Source organism: Gallus gallus, chromosome 2, assembly GCF_016699485.2.
Source record: "Gallus gallus isolate bGalGal1 chromosome 2, bGalGal1.mat.broiler.GRCg7b, whole genome shotgun sequence".
Lineage (NCBI taxonomy): Eukaryota > Metazoa > Chordata > Aves > Galliformes > Phasianidae > Gallus > Gallus gallus.
Window position 1 is genome coordinate 48,423,262 of NC_052533.1, and position 17,075 is coordinate 48,440,336.

At 40.3% G+C, this 17,075-nt stretch overlaps 1 long non-coding RNA gene across 1 annotated transcript in view; it reads left to right on the plus strand.

Annotated features, from left to right (window-relative positions):
• LOC112531728 overlaps positions 1 to 16,217 on the plus strand; it is a 25,185-nt gene extending 8,968 nt beyond the window's left edge. The window contains exons 5-6 of the long non-coding RNA XR_006938610.1: positions 8,355 to 8,471; positions 9,809 to 16,217. This is a non-coding gene — a long non-coding RNA (uncharacterized LOC112531728). The remainder of the gene's footprint in view (positions 1 to 8,354; positions 8,472 to 9,808) is intronic.
• The last annotated feature ends 858 nt before the right edge of the window (positions 16,218 to 17,075 follow it).

The window sequence follows — 17,075 nt, forward strand, 5'->3', positions numbered from 1 at the left end:
GGACCCAGGGGAGAGCCGAGGATAAAAGTGGAGCAAGCAGGCAGGGCATGTGTCTGGGAACAGAATCAGGAGCACAGAAAGTGATGGGCACGCTGAGGTTCAGCGGTGACTGCAGTGTTTGTGTGTGCCTCTGGCCACAACTAGTTACACAAGCAGTGTATTTATGGGGCCAGGCAGGGAGTCTTCTGCGGCTGCCAGCTGTTTGCTAGTGGAGACCACTCTCTCCTATTTTAGCCCACTGCATTGGATGAAGCTGTTATTCCAACTGAGGGAAAAATATACAAACACGCTCGACGTTAGGAAAGCTCTGGGAGAAACACTCAGTGGTGGGATTGTGAACTGCTCCTCTCCTGGTATGCATTTGCAACAAAAATGCCTTTTTCTATCCCCTTTCATTAAAATATCCTTTAACACTGTGACTGCTCACAGACTTTTTTTCTTGCCGTTATCTTCACATTTTTTCCCCCAGTCAGTAACTGCAATTCAGCTGCCAGAGCATGCACTGCATGCTTTGAATTAGTTGGGGTTTCTTTCATAAATAATATATTGTACAGATGGCCCGGGGGGGGGCAAAGTGCTAATTCCCATTTCTGAAATTGTGCAGCGCCCTCAGATCCTGTATGCTTCAGGCATAAGGCACAGACCGAACTGAGCACTCTCAAGGCACCATGAAAGCACTGCACGCTTTCTCTGCTGACGTCTGGGAGAGACAAGCACATTTGTTACCTTGCAGGGTATAATTTGTGTGTTTAGGTGGCTCAGAGACACGTTTTTAAAAGCAGGCTCATAAAGGCTTAAATCATTTCTGATAAATGGAGTATGGGCTTGGTACAGTCAGAAATTTTTTGCAAGATTGAAATGTCTAACTGTAAAAAAACCCAACAAAACTAAGCAATTTTCATACCACACAAACCCAAAACTGCTCTTAAATAACTCTGTTTTTCCCATTTAACTTCGATTTTACTTTCAACATGGTCAAGACTAGCCTGCTGCAGTCAGTTTTAAAAATCTCTTTATTTTCACATTGAAATGCCTTTTACTTAGACATATAGGTTATTTTTGTGTTTTTCATGAATTCCGCAAAATTAAGAGACTGCTGAAAAATGGGCTCATGAAACACGAAGGAAAACACCTCAAATCTGAAATGTGATTTGAAACTCAGCTCAGGATTGCCTTTTGCATTTTGTTTTTCCTGTCTGAAACAGTCAGTCGGTCATTGACAGCTCTGCCAAAATTCCCTGAGGATGAGAAAAACATTTCCTGTCCTTGCCCCCAGATCCCAAGGTTGCTTTGGGAATGTTACAGGAGAGCTTTAAGTGCAAGGAAAGGAACCTATCACACTCAGTGGGATCACACATCCAACCCTTTTTGCCTCACACATTTGTCAGGTTCCACACGATGCCACAAAGCATATTACTGTAGCAGAGGATTTATCCCAGTCTTTCCAGAGGGACTTTCACATTAATGGTGCGATGGAGGATTTACGCCCAGATCAGATCTTTTAAATGTTTACAGTTGTTGTCCTGCTTATAAGAAGGCTGGGACCCCATCCAGTTCTCTAATCCTTCCTGCTCAGTTATTTCACAAGCACAGCCTGGAAAATAGTCTGAGCTTGTATCAAGTCTGCACTTTAACCTCCTTCCTTTCTATGTCAGTATTCCCATCAGCACTTGGGGAACTCATCTTGTAATTAAAGATAAGCATGTCTACAAGTTTCCAGGCTACTGCTTTAGAAGACAGGCAGTGCAGCTTTGACAGATGGGAAAGGAGGGGCCAATCTAATGGAAACCAGATAAACGCACACACACACACATACATACAGCTATTGCTTTTCTATTTGTTTTTGACTTATTTTGCAGTTCAGGGGTCAAAGTTCAAAGAGTGTCCAAAGGGCAGTAAGAAGTTAGCCTTCCTGGGATGCTTTTTCCTGTTAAAATCTTTCTTTTCTACACAGAGAAGTTGGTTTACTGAAGCTTTATAGCATAACATGAGAAAGTGAATGTTCCTTTGCAGGATGCATGGTACCTCTTGATGTTATGGTTGTTGCTACATAGTAGGTTTTCAGTTGGTTTTGCAATGCAAGTACATCTGGCTTTTCAGTACTGTGATAGCTAGTCAAGATTTTTCCCATCAGTAATTTTGCTCACAGCAAACTCACTTTTAATATGTCCCAATTGAAACCAAAACAGTTGTGCCAGTCCAGTACGATCCAGGTAAAGCACCGAATTTATAGAATGGGAATCCAGACAGTGCTCTGTTCCTTATGTGTGTAATGCTCATTCTGGCATCCATGAGCCTGCTGCTTGGGCCAGACCATATGGGATGTATGAAACAGGACTGGTGGGAGAGGTTTTGAGGGCTGTTTTCTGAGGAAATCCTGGCTGAGCAAGACTGTTATTATACCTTGATTCATAATGCATGATTTTTGGGGGTTTGTTTGTTTAGAAGTATTACGTAAAACAAAAATCCCACTGTGGAGTTGGAAGGGGAATTTCTCCAAGTAGATCCCTCAGCTTTGCCAAAGGAAAGCTGAAGTCAACAAACCTGGTACTCCACAAGGCCTTTAAAATGCTGAGGTCTGCGTTTTTTCATTTTCTGCTCTTGTCTCTGTACTATCATTAAAATAGTTATCCCATGAAAGATTTCTGTACTAGCCCTCTTTAAAATACACTATGTTTTTAATAAATGTTATGGTCAGGAAAAAATGCCAGATGCACAAAGGAGGCTGCCTAGAGCAAAATCTAGTGCAAGGCTTCATGCAGAACCCTCTTTCATAAGAGGCAAGAGTGAGCACAAGCATTGGTATGAGGCGGTCCACTGTCCAAAATACGCCATATTTCTCACCTCAGAATATTCAACATCTACTGCAGAGGGCCATTAAAGGCATTACATACTAGTGTGTAATCAGAGTTATAAACAGAGAGGTTTCACTGTGGCCATGTGAGGTTAATACTCATCTGCCTATGTTCAGGTCTATTCAAGTTTGGCTGTCACTATTTTCAGATGAAATAAGAGGTGCTGATAAGGGAAGATGGAAATGAAGAACAGATTCATTAGGTCATAGCTGTTAAACCTTTTGGCTTGCTTGGGCTGCACTGAGAAAAGAGGGATTTTTTTGCTCCAGTGGTTTGGTTGTTGCTGAGTTTCTTGATGAGGGTGGCCATAGGGTGAGCTGGGCTGGGCTGCGGGGTGGACGTGGCTGCTTAAACACGTGGTTACAGACAAGCTTATACTCTGTCCATGTAAGCAAATTCAGACCTCAAACTAGCCTGATGTGCTCAAGCCCACCTTCAGCCTGCGCTGCTTATTTCTGTGTGAAAGCGTATTGCGCTACAAAGAAAGCCTGTGCTAACTCACCTGCATGTATGTACATGCCCCAAATAAGTTTATACTTGGAGAACTGAGGAACTGTAACTTGTAAGAACTCATTTAATTAGTTGGTCACTTTGTAAGTGTTGTCATTGGTTGATTAAATAAGCTACTTTGCAGCCAGAGTAGTTTGATCAATAGATCGATGCAAAGTGTTGGTTTTTTTCATCAAACAGATTGCTTGATGTACAGACAACATGTCTCTTCGGTGGTTTCCCTTTCAGCTGGGAAGGTTAAAAGTGCAGTAGATTGACACCTGCCCTCAATATGCCCAGCTTTTCAGACAAGTGATTAGAAACACATTTTCCTTTTATCTAGAACATGGTTGTCCAAACTGTTGGCTTACCTGGGCCTCACTGAGTGAACAGGAACTGTCTTGGGCCACATATAAAGTATGTAATAAATGTAATGTATTTAAGTAACAAAGTTTATTTATTTATTATTAACACATAAAAAAACAGAGCAACAAAAACATAAAACAAGTGGGATATTTGACCTTGTTTTGTTGAAACTAATGCATCAGGCTCTTTCAATGGCACTGGTTGCCATTCTTGGTGACTTTCTCAAGGTGTTCATCAGAGACTTTTGATGAAATACTACTCTTTATGTGCTTTATCCTTGACAATAATTGTTCACAAATGTACATACTACCAAAAAGTGATGACACAAATAAGGTGTGTCTATGAAGTGAGGGGTATTTTTCTCTGGTAAAAGGGATTATGAAAGTCTGGTGAAGAGATGTGATGAAATTTTTTGAGTTCAATGTCTGATTGTAACTCTGTACATTCCATGTGAAAATTTTTAAGTAATGTGTTTATGCTGCCTGCAAATGGAGTCGCAAATATACGTTAAAATGATGATTTTTTGGTAGTCTTGAAACCTATACTCAAATTTATTCCAATCAAAATGGAAAGCACAGCTGCATATTTTTCACTGTTCACAGGACTGTGTTTAGCCACTGTATCAAAATGCATGAAATTATTTGCCCTAACTTGAGCTTGCCATAATGTAAGTTTCATTTCAAACGCTGATATTGTCTGAAACATAGCACAGAAAAGGTGATTTTCACCCTGAATGTGCATGTTTAACTCATTTAAATGAGCAGTCAAATCCACCAAAAATGCTAAATCTGTGAGCCATTTTAATCTTCACGTTCTGGCACAAATTTTCCTTTTGATTCCATAGAGAACTTGATTTCACTTTGCAAATCATAAACTCTTTCTAGCATTTTACCCTGACTTGGCCACCTTCCTTCAAAAAAGCAAATGATGACCCCATAATCAGCATTCATACTTCTGATGAACTTACAGAATTGGAGATGATTCGGTGCATTGGACTCCACAAAATTCACAGCTTTGATGAAGATTTGTATGAAATTATCCATTTTTAAAACTTTTGCACATAAATTTTAAAAACTTTTGCACATAAATTTTCTTGATATCTGATGCAGTGATATTTCATCAAATGTTACCTCATCTTCGATTAATTTTATAAGTCCCTCTTTTTTACCAGCCATTGCTGGGGCACCATCAGTAGCTATACCAGACATGCTGACAAGGGTTAAAGAAAATTGCTTTAATGTATTTTGTTACTGCTTCACGCAGATCAGGAGATTTAATTGTGTCTTTCAGTGGCACCAAAAAAGCCATTTCTTCAGTGACATTATATTTGTAATCAATACCTCCAATGAAAATGGCAAGTTGAGATGTATCTGTAGCATCAGTACTTTTGTATATTGCCAAAGCCTAAAATTTGAAATTAGCAGCAGGGGCAGAGCCTCTGCCATGATGATGCAGAGCAGTAGGGGTTGGGCCGTAGTGTGAGCTGAGCTGGGCCGCATGTGGCACACAGGCCGCAGGCTGGACATGCCTGTTGAAGAAGAACGTTCACACAAGTATATTGGTTTAAGGGGTATATTGTGTTTATCATTGACTCAGACATCTAGATAGCTCAAGTGTTTTAAACAGAAGGTTCACTTTAGGAATATCATTGCCTTGTCCAAGACAGCACGTTTGTCTCGGGTCCAAGAGGGAAACCATCTGTGTTTGTTGTACTGCTGAGTGAAACCTTTGAGGGTGTTACAGTCTCTAAGGCCCAAAGGAGTCTGGAATTAGTATCTACTGTGACAGATGGCCATTGCGAACATTGTCCTTGCTGCCCCTGCAAAGGTTGGGGTGATTGTAAAGGGGTTTCAGAAATTGGAAGATAATAATCCCATTTAGAGTGGCAAAAGAAGTTTCTACGCCAGGGTTCCTTGTGCAGCACTGAGGAAAAGAAGAGTCACTCTAAGATGTCAAGTTAATGAGTGTAGATTGTGCAGATTCTACATTTTGATAGGTACCTTAGCATTTTCTGTTGTGCTTGTCCTTGTTGTGATTGATTCTTCCTTCTTACTCCAGATAGAGGAATCCGGGAGAAAATAAGGATGAAAAGGACACGATGAATAAAATTTTTCAGACTTGTAACTCTTAAAGACTCTGTTCCATGTTTTCATCAGTCCTTAGGTAAGGAGGTTTTGAGGCGGGGTTAGTTTAATGGAAAAGCAGATGTAAAAATCCAGTAAATGGCAGATGGCATGGAAACTATATTCCAGACAGACTTAGAACAAAGCAGCAGTGGATGACCTCTGGCCCTTGTAATTTGTACTTTTCCTTAAATGAACAGGTCTTATACAGCACGGGGTGAAAGCGGGAGCTGGAGCCAAGTGAGAGGTGCCATTTTGTCTCTGGGAAATGTTTGTTATACTGTTCCTTATGCTGGAACTGTCATTCTTCACCTTCTGCTCCAAAGTCTTGCTCTAGTTAATGAAATTCTGAATCAGCTTCTTCCTGAGCATTGAACTATTAGAAAACAGGCTGTTTCTGTGCATTGCAGAGTGGTTGCAAAGATAGGAAGTAATCTGAGCCGATACCAGAGAACACTCCTGACATATAGTATTTAAGTTTGCATTACCCAGTAAACACTGCATTCGAAGAGGAATAAGCAAGCCTTCATTGAAACAAGACTACAAGGCCTTCAACCCAGGGAATAAAACTAAGAAACAAAAAGAATTTCACATAGAAGGGTATTCAAAGATAAATTCCGGGAAGCTGAATACTGCCTCCTTTTAACTTCATTGGGAATCTTCCAGGTCAGTGCAATCATCCTGAATGATGTTGTGCCTCCAGAGCCCTGGTGAAGGTGGATCCACTTCCATGAACTGTTCTTCATTTGGAGGTGGATTCACCTCTCCAAGCTCTACGTCCTCCTCATCCACTTTCATTGGCTCCTCATCAAATCTCCTCCCAATCAACCCTGGTTTATTTAGGGGGGAAGGATCCATTGTGCTTCCTAGGTAGGTCCACTTCTCCAGTAGATTCTGCCACTGTCTTTTGCTGCTCTGCAACTGGTTTACAAGCTGCAGGGTGTCTTGTATTTTTGGGGCCCAGAACAGAAGGCAGTGAGGTGGCTCAGAGAAATCTAAATAACTGTACTGTGAAACTTTGCATCCATGTGGCTAACCACTATTCACTGCAGAAGTACAATTTGGATGTACTACTTTGCAGTTTTGCAATTTAGTAAATTTTATCTGCTGCAAGAGATTGCAGCAGATAGTGCTGCACATTACTACAAGTAGATAAAGAAGCACAAATCTTTTATTTCTACAAGATAAGATTCTTTTACAGTACATTCTATTTCAAGTATAGTTGAGACATTATTTTCAACTTCATAGGAACCAAAAGTAAACAATTTTATTAATAAGTATACATTGTTTAATAAATATGGATTGAAATATCAATTTTATAATAAATTTAAATTGTAAAAGTAAATTATTATATTATTATATATTGTATGTATTATTATATAAATGTTATATATGTGCAAGAGTTAAATCCTATCGCTTCCTTATCTGAGAAAAAATAAAAACAGGGAAGGAAATTTATTGATGTCAATTTTTCAATATATGGTTTGGAGACAGTCCTTTGGATTTGTCCCTGAAAGGAGCACATCAGAATTCCTGGAAGGCAGGAGAGACTTACAGTTGGTCCTGTGCCAGATGAAGCTGTGTTGATCTGCATATCATTCTTCTAGCTATAATTCCTTCTGCACCTTTACTCTTTGTTTCTAGGTGTAGGAGTGAATGGTTCATGGTGTTTTGGGAACATCCTTGTTGGAGATCAAGGTGCATTGTGCTGATAGATACTGAGCACTGTCAGCTCGTGCTGCCATCCATAGGAGCTGAAATGGAATTCAGCCTTCTGCAAGAGAGTTAATACATTATATTTCAGCTTTGTGAGCTAGGAATTGAACTTGTCTTCTTCCGTCTCTTGACTGACCACCCTGCAGCATTAGTATAGTATTTACAGCTAACTGTAACTCTCTCAACTGCAGTTACATATTTATTTTATGTTATAAAGGTCATTTCTCATACCATTGTTAGTACTTAATGTAGCATTACTATGACTTTCTCCTGCTCTGTAGTTTTCTAAAAGCCCCAGCCAACTCACTCATCTTAAAAAAAAAAAAAAAAAGTTACAGATAATTAAAAATGCAATTATAAAAAGAGAATTTTGCTGTCTTTGGGCAATTGAAGCTGTAATAATCAGAAGGAAGATCTCTTTGGGTCAAGCAGGGTAGCTCAAGATATTTATTATGCTGGTTCACTGTGCTGTGGTGATGAAAATACGACCATGGGCCAGTACACTAGTGCCCCTATCAGTGTTTCAGTTACAAAGGCAAACCAGGATTTTGCTGGTCCAATTGCTGAATCGCTGTGACTTGAATAAGCAAGCAACAGAAGCTTTCTGAACAGCAGCTTCTTAAATGTCAGTCATACCATACTACTGTGTAAATTAGACTCCATATTGGTTAAGTGAAGTTGAGAATTTTGTAAATAAAATCTGTACACTCTTATCATCCATTTGGAGACATAAAGTGATAGAAATTGAACTATAATGGTAAAATGGATTGATCAGATTAACGTTCTTTTCTATCCATTCTTGCAGAATGTAGACAAGTGGTCCTTTGATGTATTTGCACTAAATGATGCCAGTGGAGATCATGCACTGAAATTCATTTTCTATGAACTTCTCGCATGCTATGATCTGATCAATCGCTTCAAGGTCAGTAATTACAAGATGGGTCTCTTCTTCCATCTTGCGTTTTCTTGTATTTCATTCTTATTCTGCTTTGTTCCATTCAGAGTGCAATGATTTTAGCTGTATTTGAAGGTGTATGTGAAGACTTTGTGGTCACTGTCATTTCCCCTAAAGGGACAAGAGAATCTTTCTGCAGCAACCAGGACCAAACGTTATTCAAGTAGAACATAGTTGTAATAGGACAGCATGAAGCAGGTGGAGTTCCACACAGTCTTATTCGTGAAAAGCAGTGGGAATGACAGTGTCATTCTTCGAGTATTCTTAGGAATCTCAAGCATGCAAGCAAAAGATGAAAGTGTGGCTTGTTACAGATTTCAGAATACAAATGCTATGTGTCTTTTACTCCAGCTTTGAATACAGTTACATTTGGGTCACCAAAGCATTGCTCTGAGATGTTTCCCATTCTCCCCGCCCAAAGATTCCATTGTACCTATCCCTGCTGACACTTCCTTTGGCAGGACTCCTACTTTCTCCAACTCCTGGACTTCTTCCAGAACTTCTCACACCTGATGTGAAATGTTTGAAGATGAAAACTGATTAGAAATGCGTTGCCCTATGATACATACTCAAGAAGGAAATAGCTATGCAACTCTAACAATAGAACTAGGAAGGTTTAGGGTATTGCAGTTTGTGCAAAGCATTGAAGAATCCCTGCTGCTTGTTGCATATAGATACAGCTGCCACCACCTACGTAGTGTGCTCCCTAGAAATCCCCTGAATGTGGTTTTATGTCATGTGTACAGTTACACTCTGGGAGCCAAAAAAGCACAGCAAACCCATAGTATGGGAAGTCTGGATTTGGCAGTGAAAAACCAGAAGTATGATGAATGGCACTCCTCATCATAGAGTATCTCAGACTTTCTATATGATGCATTTCATTAAAGACTCTAGAACGTGAGTAGTAAAGCAGTGATATATACCAGATTGTTGTGAGGGGATGAGACAGACCCTTGCGTCCTAAATAGAAATATTTCTCTAGGAACAGTACAGCAAGTACTATCTGTAACTTTTTTTTTTGTTTGTTTTCCAGACAGCATTTCATGTTGTATAGACTCATGTATGTTTATGTGCATTTGTGATTCATCCATCATGTAATTAGGGATGGGAAAGCCATTTTGAGGAAGTGAACTTGATTCACTCTCTCTTTTGAGTACTTGTTTAAGGTGTTCTAAGATGTTATTTATTTGGGAAGTACAAACAGTACAAACTGCTCTCTGGAGCCTCTTCTGAAAATGATCTCCTCCAAATGCTAGCTATTACAGGTGATTTTTTCATTTTTAATTGTGTGCTTCTTTTCTTAGATCCCCATTTCTGCCCTGGTGTCCTTTGTGGAAGCTCTGGAGGTTGGATACAGTAAACACAAAAATCCTTATCACAACCTAATGCATGCTGCAGATGTGACACAAACAGTCCATTACCTCCTCTTCAAGACAAGCATAATAGTACGCACAGGAGTTGGCATCCTTAATACATCATGAGATTACAGTAGTTTTTGTTTGGTAAGGAGGATATCATTATCCACACAGAACCCACTTGTACTGTAGAAAAAGTGTAGTTTGCAATGTCTGTGCTAATGCAAGTAGACATTTGGGATTATTTAGAAGAATTTGGGTGAGGATTTGGGTAACTGTTTTAATTTATTGGAGAGAGGATGAGTGAAAAACCCAAGCTGAATTCTCCCCTCTGCCACCGATCTCCTGGCTGAGTCCATCAAGTCAGTTTGTTGAAATTTTACTTCACTTTCTGTGAAGAAACAAATCTCCTAAGCTTTCTTCACACTTAAAGGAGCAAGGCAATACCTCCAAAAGACAATTCATTCCAATTATCTGGGGATAACAAGAGCCATTTTCTCGCCATGCTGATTTCCAGCCAGTTTTTACAGCAAAACCAGCTGAACTAGCTTATAATAAAACTGAGCACAGTGGAAGTTTGACAACAATGACAGGAGTGGACAGAAGGCTTAAATCAACAGAAATAAGTCCATTCCCACAATGGCTGTCAAAATAAACAACAGAAATATGTTTGAAGTTGTACTAGACAGCTTAAAGAAAGATAGATTCTGGAGTGGCTAAGAAACATTACCGTTTGGGTTCAGATGGTGGCTTAGGAAAGTTATTAACCCATTCATTTGATAGAGTAGGTGATAGTGAACACTTACTAACTGGAGGTTCTATTTCTTATTCTCTTCCTCTTTTACTCCAAGTTACTTCCAAAACCAGAAAATGGAATGAAACTTTTAGTTTAACCCAGTTTGGCACCTCTTTGTAACCTATTGCTCACCATTTTCTAGCAATGTCCCTGAGACTGGTTGGGCACTGTCTTCTGTGTCGCCTTGGCCCTGGTGGAGGTGGATCCACTTCCATCAGTTACTGTTCGTCTGGAGGTGCATCCACCTCCATTGGCTCTTCTTCATTTTGAGGTTCATCCACCTCCATAGGCTCAACTGGATCTTCATCTACCTCCATAGGCTCTTCTTTAAATCTTCTCCCCATCAGCATTAGCTTCTTCTGTGGAGGAGGATCCATTACTATTCCTTAGAAGGAGCACTTGTCTTTGGCTTCTGGTTTTCTCCTCTCTGCAACCAGTATGGCAGTTGCACAGCTTGGAACGCCAGGTGGTAACATCAGCAGGCCGTGATGTGGTAACTCTAACAGTGTTCCATGGCAACCCAGACATGGCAGTGCTTGGAGTCGTGGCCTATGGCCTGAGAGTTGCCCCAGTTTTGAAGGAGAAGGAAGGATAGCGGGTACTGAGGGACCCTTTTCTGGGAAGGGCTCACCTGTGCCATTTTGCTAGAGAGAACTTGTGGCCCTTGGGCAAAGGGCCCCTGGAGACTCCAGCCCCTTCTTCACCCTGTGCCTCAAATCCATTTGTACTGATGAGTGGCAGGATCAGCCAGGAGAGTCCTCTACCTGGCAGCTGCCTGGCTGCCTGCAAGTGGAGCCACCCTGTTGCCCAAGAGTAGTGGAGAGGGGACAAAGTGTACTAACAATCCTCAGGCAGCCTAGCGACATGCAATCAATAAAGAATTGCTGAATTTCAAAGGTGATGTGAGTTCTCTTTTCATGTCCTTCACCCTTGTCCCTGGAGCATGAAGGAAGTAGCATTTCTGCTGCTCTGGTGTGGGCTTGGTGTCTCTCATCCTTCCACCACTGAACACCTATGAGCACCTCCTCAGCCCTGATGGATGTGGATTCATTTCTCTTTATCTGGAGGTGGATTCACCTCTCCAGGCTCTTTGTCATCCTCATCCACCTCTATCAGCTCCTCATCAAATCTCCTCCCCATGAGTTGCTCTGTGACTGTTGTACCAGTAAGAGTGTGGGGGGGTGCTTGAGGACCCCTTTTCTGGGAATGGCTCATTTGTGCCTTTTTGCTTTCCAGATAGAATGTCTGGACTGGTACAGAGACGTGTGGAGGGTTCAGCCCCCTCCTCATCCCATATTTGTGTTCTCCTCACCAAGATGGTGCCAAGAGTGTCCTTGGGGGTCAAGTGGACTCCACTAACACCCAGCTGCCTGGCTAACTGAAGTGCAGCCACCCTGGTGCCTGGCAGTAGTGATGAGGGGACAAAGCATAACACTCTGTAGGCAGCCAAGGGAAAGGTAGTCAAAGAATCATAGAATATCCTGAGTTCCTTCAGCCTGCCCTGGGAAGCCATGTGGACTCCCATCAGGCTTTTCTTCTCTATGCTGAAAAAATCAAGGCACCTCAGTCACTTCTCATATGTCTTCCCTTCTAGATCCTTCTCCATCTTTGTAGCCCTTCATTAGACATATGTCCTTCTAATATCGTGACACTCACATCAGTGCTGGCTACAGAAGACAGAGGGTGATAGTTCAAGGAAGTAGTCTCCTACACGTAATGTCTTTGCTGATTCATTCTGAATGTCATCACTGAACAATGTCTAATATAAGTCCCTACTTGGTCAGCTGACTAGCTTAGTCCAAGTCCTGATGGCTTAGAATTTCTGTCTTCTTCTCATCATGGTATGCTTTTGAAGAAAGTAATTTGTTCATTTTTTTATTGTATTTCTTTTTTTTTTAATGTCTGTAGAATTTATCTATATAGTCCGTATATATATGTTTCGGATATTATCATTTTTAGTGCTGAGAATTTTTTTAGAAAACTGTTATACTCAATTAAGTAGGTGCAAAAAAGATATTAAAGAGAGACCTATATTGTGTTGACCAACGATGAACATAAAAACATCTTCCAATTAATGTACAGGCAGCTTATTTGACTGCCTCTGTTCATAGCAGCTTACTTAAAAGAACCCACAGAACAGTTCTGTACTGGGTTACTGAGGGAAGGTGTCAGAGCAAGAGCATTCTGTCCTCTTTAAGTACCAGGATTTTTTTTGCAGCTGACTGACAGCTGCCTTGCTTGTGAGCTCTTGAAGAGTGTTAGCAGTGCTAACAGTTGAGGGGAAACAAGGAAATGTTGCAGTTCATGGAGGATAACTGAGAAATCAGTAATCTAGGGCAAGTATTGGAGGAGTTGCAGAGTGGTAGCATGGCAGTTGAATGCTATTTCTAGTAGCACAACGGACTATGTTTCTGATACAGCTACTGCAATCAAATAGTGACTACTGACAGCAGACATATGAGGTGTACAACATTTTCTTCATCCCCTATCTCTCAACTTTCATATTCTTAGTTCAGCCCTCAGAGCAAAACAAAGTGGAGAAGTCATAATAGTCCTTGCTTGGTTTCTATTGCTAAGCAAAATATTGCCTTCTAGTCAGAGTAGGATGGTGTCTGCTGTCTGGGATGATCTTTTTCATTATAGGTGATGATACAAAGGAGATTGGATGAAACATTTCAAAAGGAGAAAATGAACCAAATCCTCACGCTAGATAGTATTTGTACAAGCAGCTCTGCTTCCACTGAAACCAAGTCTAAATCATCCCTTAATTTCAGTGCCTCCGTTTCAAATTTGTAATTCTAATACCAAAAGGGTGTGTTAGTCATTAATATTTTATCCATTCTTACAGTGTCAACAGAGCTAAGCCCAGCTGAAGGTTGGCAGCAAGCTGCTGAACACTAAGCCCAGAATGTGTACATTACATTTCATTCATTAGAGCCATATAAGTTGTTGCTTCATGTAGGATTTGTGTAAAAACTTGTGCAGATTCCTTATCCACAGAAGCTTGCTCCAAGCAAGTTGTTAAGCTCATTAACAGGGCAGAAGAAAGATTGTGCTCCTATAATTTCCAGTTCAATTATTACAGACTGCATAAAATCCTAATTCTTCTGTAGTCCAAGGAAAAACTCCCACTGGTTTAATGGGACCAAGATGGCATAAAGTTAATTTCCCAATACAATGTAGAAACCAGAAACTCTCCCAGAAGAGTGACTTCAATGGAGTCTGGACCTCAGGGGACAAAACTGTTTTCTCAGAGAGGCAAATGCTGTACCTTACCGTTAGAATAAGGAGCATTGCTGCAATATGCAGAAAAAGTTCTCAGTTTTATCAACTGATTTCCATTATGTACACGGAGTTTTGGCCTCATGAGAACAATCTGGGCAATTATTCTGTCTTTGAGGGCAATCATACACATATTCACTTACAGCAAAATTATATAGGCCCATAAGGCACTGGAGAATGTCTTTTTTAAAGTAATATTCATAGTGAAGAGAACACACTTGTTTTATGTGAAGAGAACAACACTGGAGTAATTTTATATACATGGGTGTTTGTAGACTCAGTATTCAAAGGTCAGTATATATTTCAGCTATGTTAATAAAGACCATTTCATGGAGTGCCCAACTATCAAATGGCCCTTTTCCTGTAGTTTAATTAAATGCTCATTCTTTGGTAGGTTATCAGTGGTGAAACACCAGAACAATAACTGCTAATATCAGGAAATTGGCATAGGCGGGTGAAAGCTGTTTCTCTTACAATAGTCCTGTGGGACCACAGAGGGGTTCTTTTTGTTCAGCATAGAGAGGAAATTATTAACACAGAACATAATGTAAAGGGTGTTCAGACCTTTCAGCAAGTAGGCTTTGAGAACAAACTGAACCTCTTTTTTCATTACATAAGCTCTTATCCACCAAATATATGAAGCACATTTCAACCAAACATCGTGAGTTTCCAGCCTTAAGCAAAACTCCATGAAGTGGGAGAGTAGCAATGGAGTGCCCATCTTCTCTTTCTCCTTTCACAGTTCCCATACTTGTGGTGGGAGAGCAAGATTTTTCGGGGCTGGCCTGCAGTTTCTGAGGAGCAGGACCAATTCCCCCTCCTTAGCTAGTACAGGATAGTACAGTACCTCCATGGGGTACAGAAGCATTTGTGAAACCTATTCTTTAACCAAAATGGGGAAATTTGGGAAGTCATCTCTATCAGACAGGGTGTCTGATGTGAATCTCCTGTGAATCCTGTGAGATCCTTGGACTGTTGTTGGCTCTTGTGGGCTGGCACCCATGTAGGTGCTAGGGGATCTGTATATATATAGCTAAGCACAGGACTGCACAAAAATAATGAGAAAGTAGCTTCTTACTCTAACTTAACTGCATTGACTCCTGCTAGGAGTCATAGTAAAAAGCAGTCAAACTGCTTTTAGTTTCAAAAGTCATGAGTTTATTTATTTCTCCCTCTCCTGAGCCTTTTTTGTTCATATACACACAAACATCACACCAGTCTGGCATAGTGCTGCGGCATTATTCTATATAAAAATACTTAATTTTAGCCAGAAGCGCAGGATTATTTTTTGCTAATTAATTCTGAAAATTATTCACTTCAGACAACTTGCTCTCCCTTTTGGCAGTCCACAGGCAGTGTGAAAGTGGTGCTAAATCACACTTCTTCACATTTTACAGAAGGGCCTAAATGAGAAAAGCCAACTAGCTGCTTCTGTGTCGTGCCTGGCCTAGTTATGGGTACCTTTTATTTATACCCTACCAAGATATAAATAATAATGCAATGATTGAAAACATCAGGCCTTCCTCCATGTCATAAAATTGGGAAGAGGGAATAGTTTTGTGTGGTTATTGATTTCCAGCTGCTTAATTGGTGTTTACAATATCTCTCCTTGAAAATAGCCATGTGTGTTTCATTCCCTACTTGCTTGTTTAATTTAATTTAATCAATTGTTACACACCTGTTTCCACTTACTTAAAACAAGAATTATCTACAGCGTAACAAATATGAAGAAACATTAAAAGCAACTAATCTTTATCTTTGTAATGTTGTTCTTGGAATGGCATAATTAGGAATCTAAGCAATAAAAATAATCAGATAGCAAGTTGATACATTAAAACACCAGCAGACGTGTGAGCCTTTGTTTAAACTATATGGACAAATTTGAAGATAGCTGTGGAAAGAGAATAAATATGACTTTTAAAACCTGTCATTGGAGATTGTTGGAAAAAAAAACTTTTTTTTTCCTCCTAGAAGGGATACTGTATTACTAAATGCTGTGAAGAGACAGCTGCAGAGGATATGCAGCAGATTTTTCACAAGCCAAACCAAAGAGAGATGAGTAAGATCCTTGTTCATTTTATCATGTACTTTATGCCCAAGCACAATTAATACTATACCTTGCTTACTCTGTTAGTAAGGTAGCTGCATATGCAGCTAAGTTCCTAGACCTCTTAACAAGACTCAAAACCAACAAGACAATTAAAAAAATAAATTAGCTCCTTAAATCTTATTTTTCATTTAATGATTTCTGAGCTCTTCTTGGTGCCAAGAAAGCTGACTGGACATCAAGCAGAGCCAAGGTGCTGGCTTTAGCCACCCTCTGCTTTCTACTGGGCTGTGCTGCAACACAGCTCTCTTACAGAGGGGCTGGCAGGCTCATCCCAGAGTATTTTTAAAAAGCAGCTCATAGAGTCTCCTTTCCCCACTGGAAAGCATAGTTGCTAGCAAACATTAAGAAGCAATGTTATCCAGAGTTCCATGTATTTGCTGTTAACTGATAAGCTAAATCAAAAGCATGAGATTAGTGCAGAGAAGCCCTGTGCTTTCATATAGCCTCTGAATCTCTCCAGCTTAGACTTTTGGAGCTGTTACCTGTCTCCTCCTGAGACCCTTATCCTCTTTCCTCATACAATCTAAAGATAGTAATTAATTTATTCTACCAAAGGGCTTTAGTGACTGGGGCAGCAATTTTATACAGTTAATACGTGTACCCTGCTGTTTTATTACTTCCCCTTGTGGACGGAGTGTAGAAAATTCATGCAAAAAACAAACGCCCAGAGGTCTCAAATTAAGGTAAGGATATATTTTTTTTCTTCTCAAATTTGCCTTCCTTACTTTTTTTTACCATGTCTGGAAATCCCCAGTGCGTCTGACACAAGTCCCTAACTTGGCTGGTTCCTGCAGAACAGAACATTGCCAGATGATGGCTCACGCTTCGCTGACGATGTTCTGTCATCTATTGGTGCTAACGATGGATCAGTGTCTGTCTCTACAGCCTTTCTAATGGGTACTTTATTATTTTGACACATTTCTTTCCCTCCTGTTAATCCAGGGATTAGCAGTGACATGTCTAAATTCATGCTTAACTGTGTTAACATCATCCCTCTTGTATTGGAATTGCTGCGATCTCACACTGCT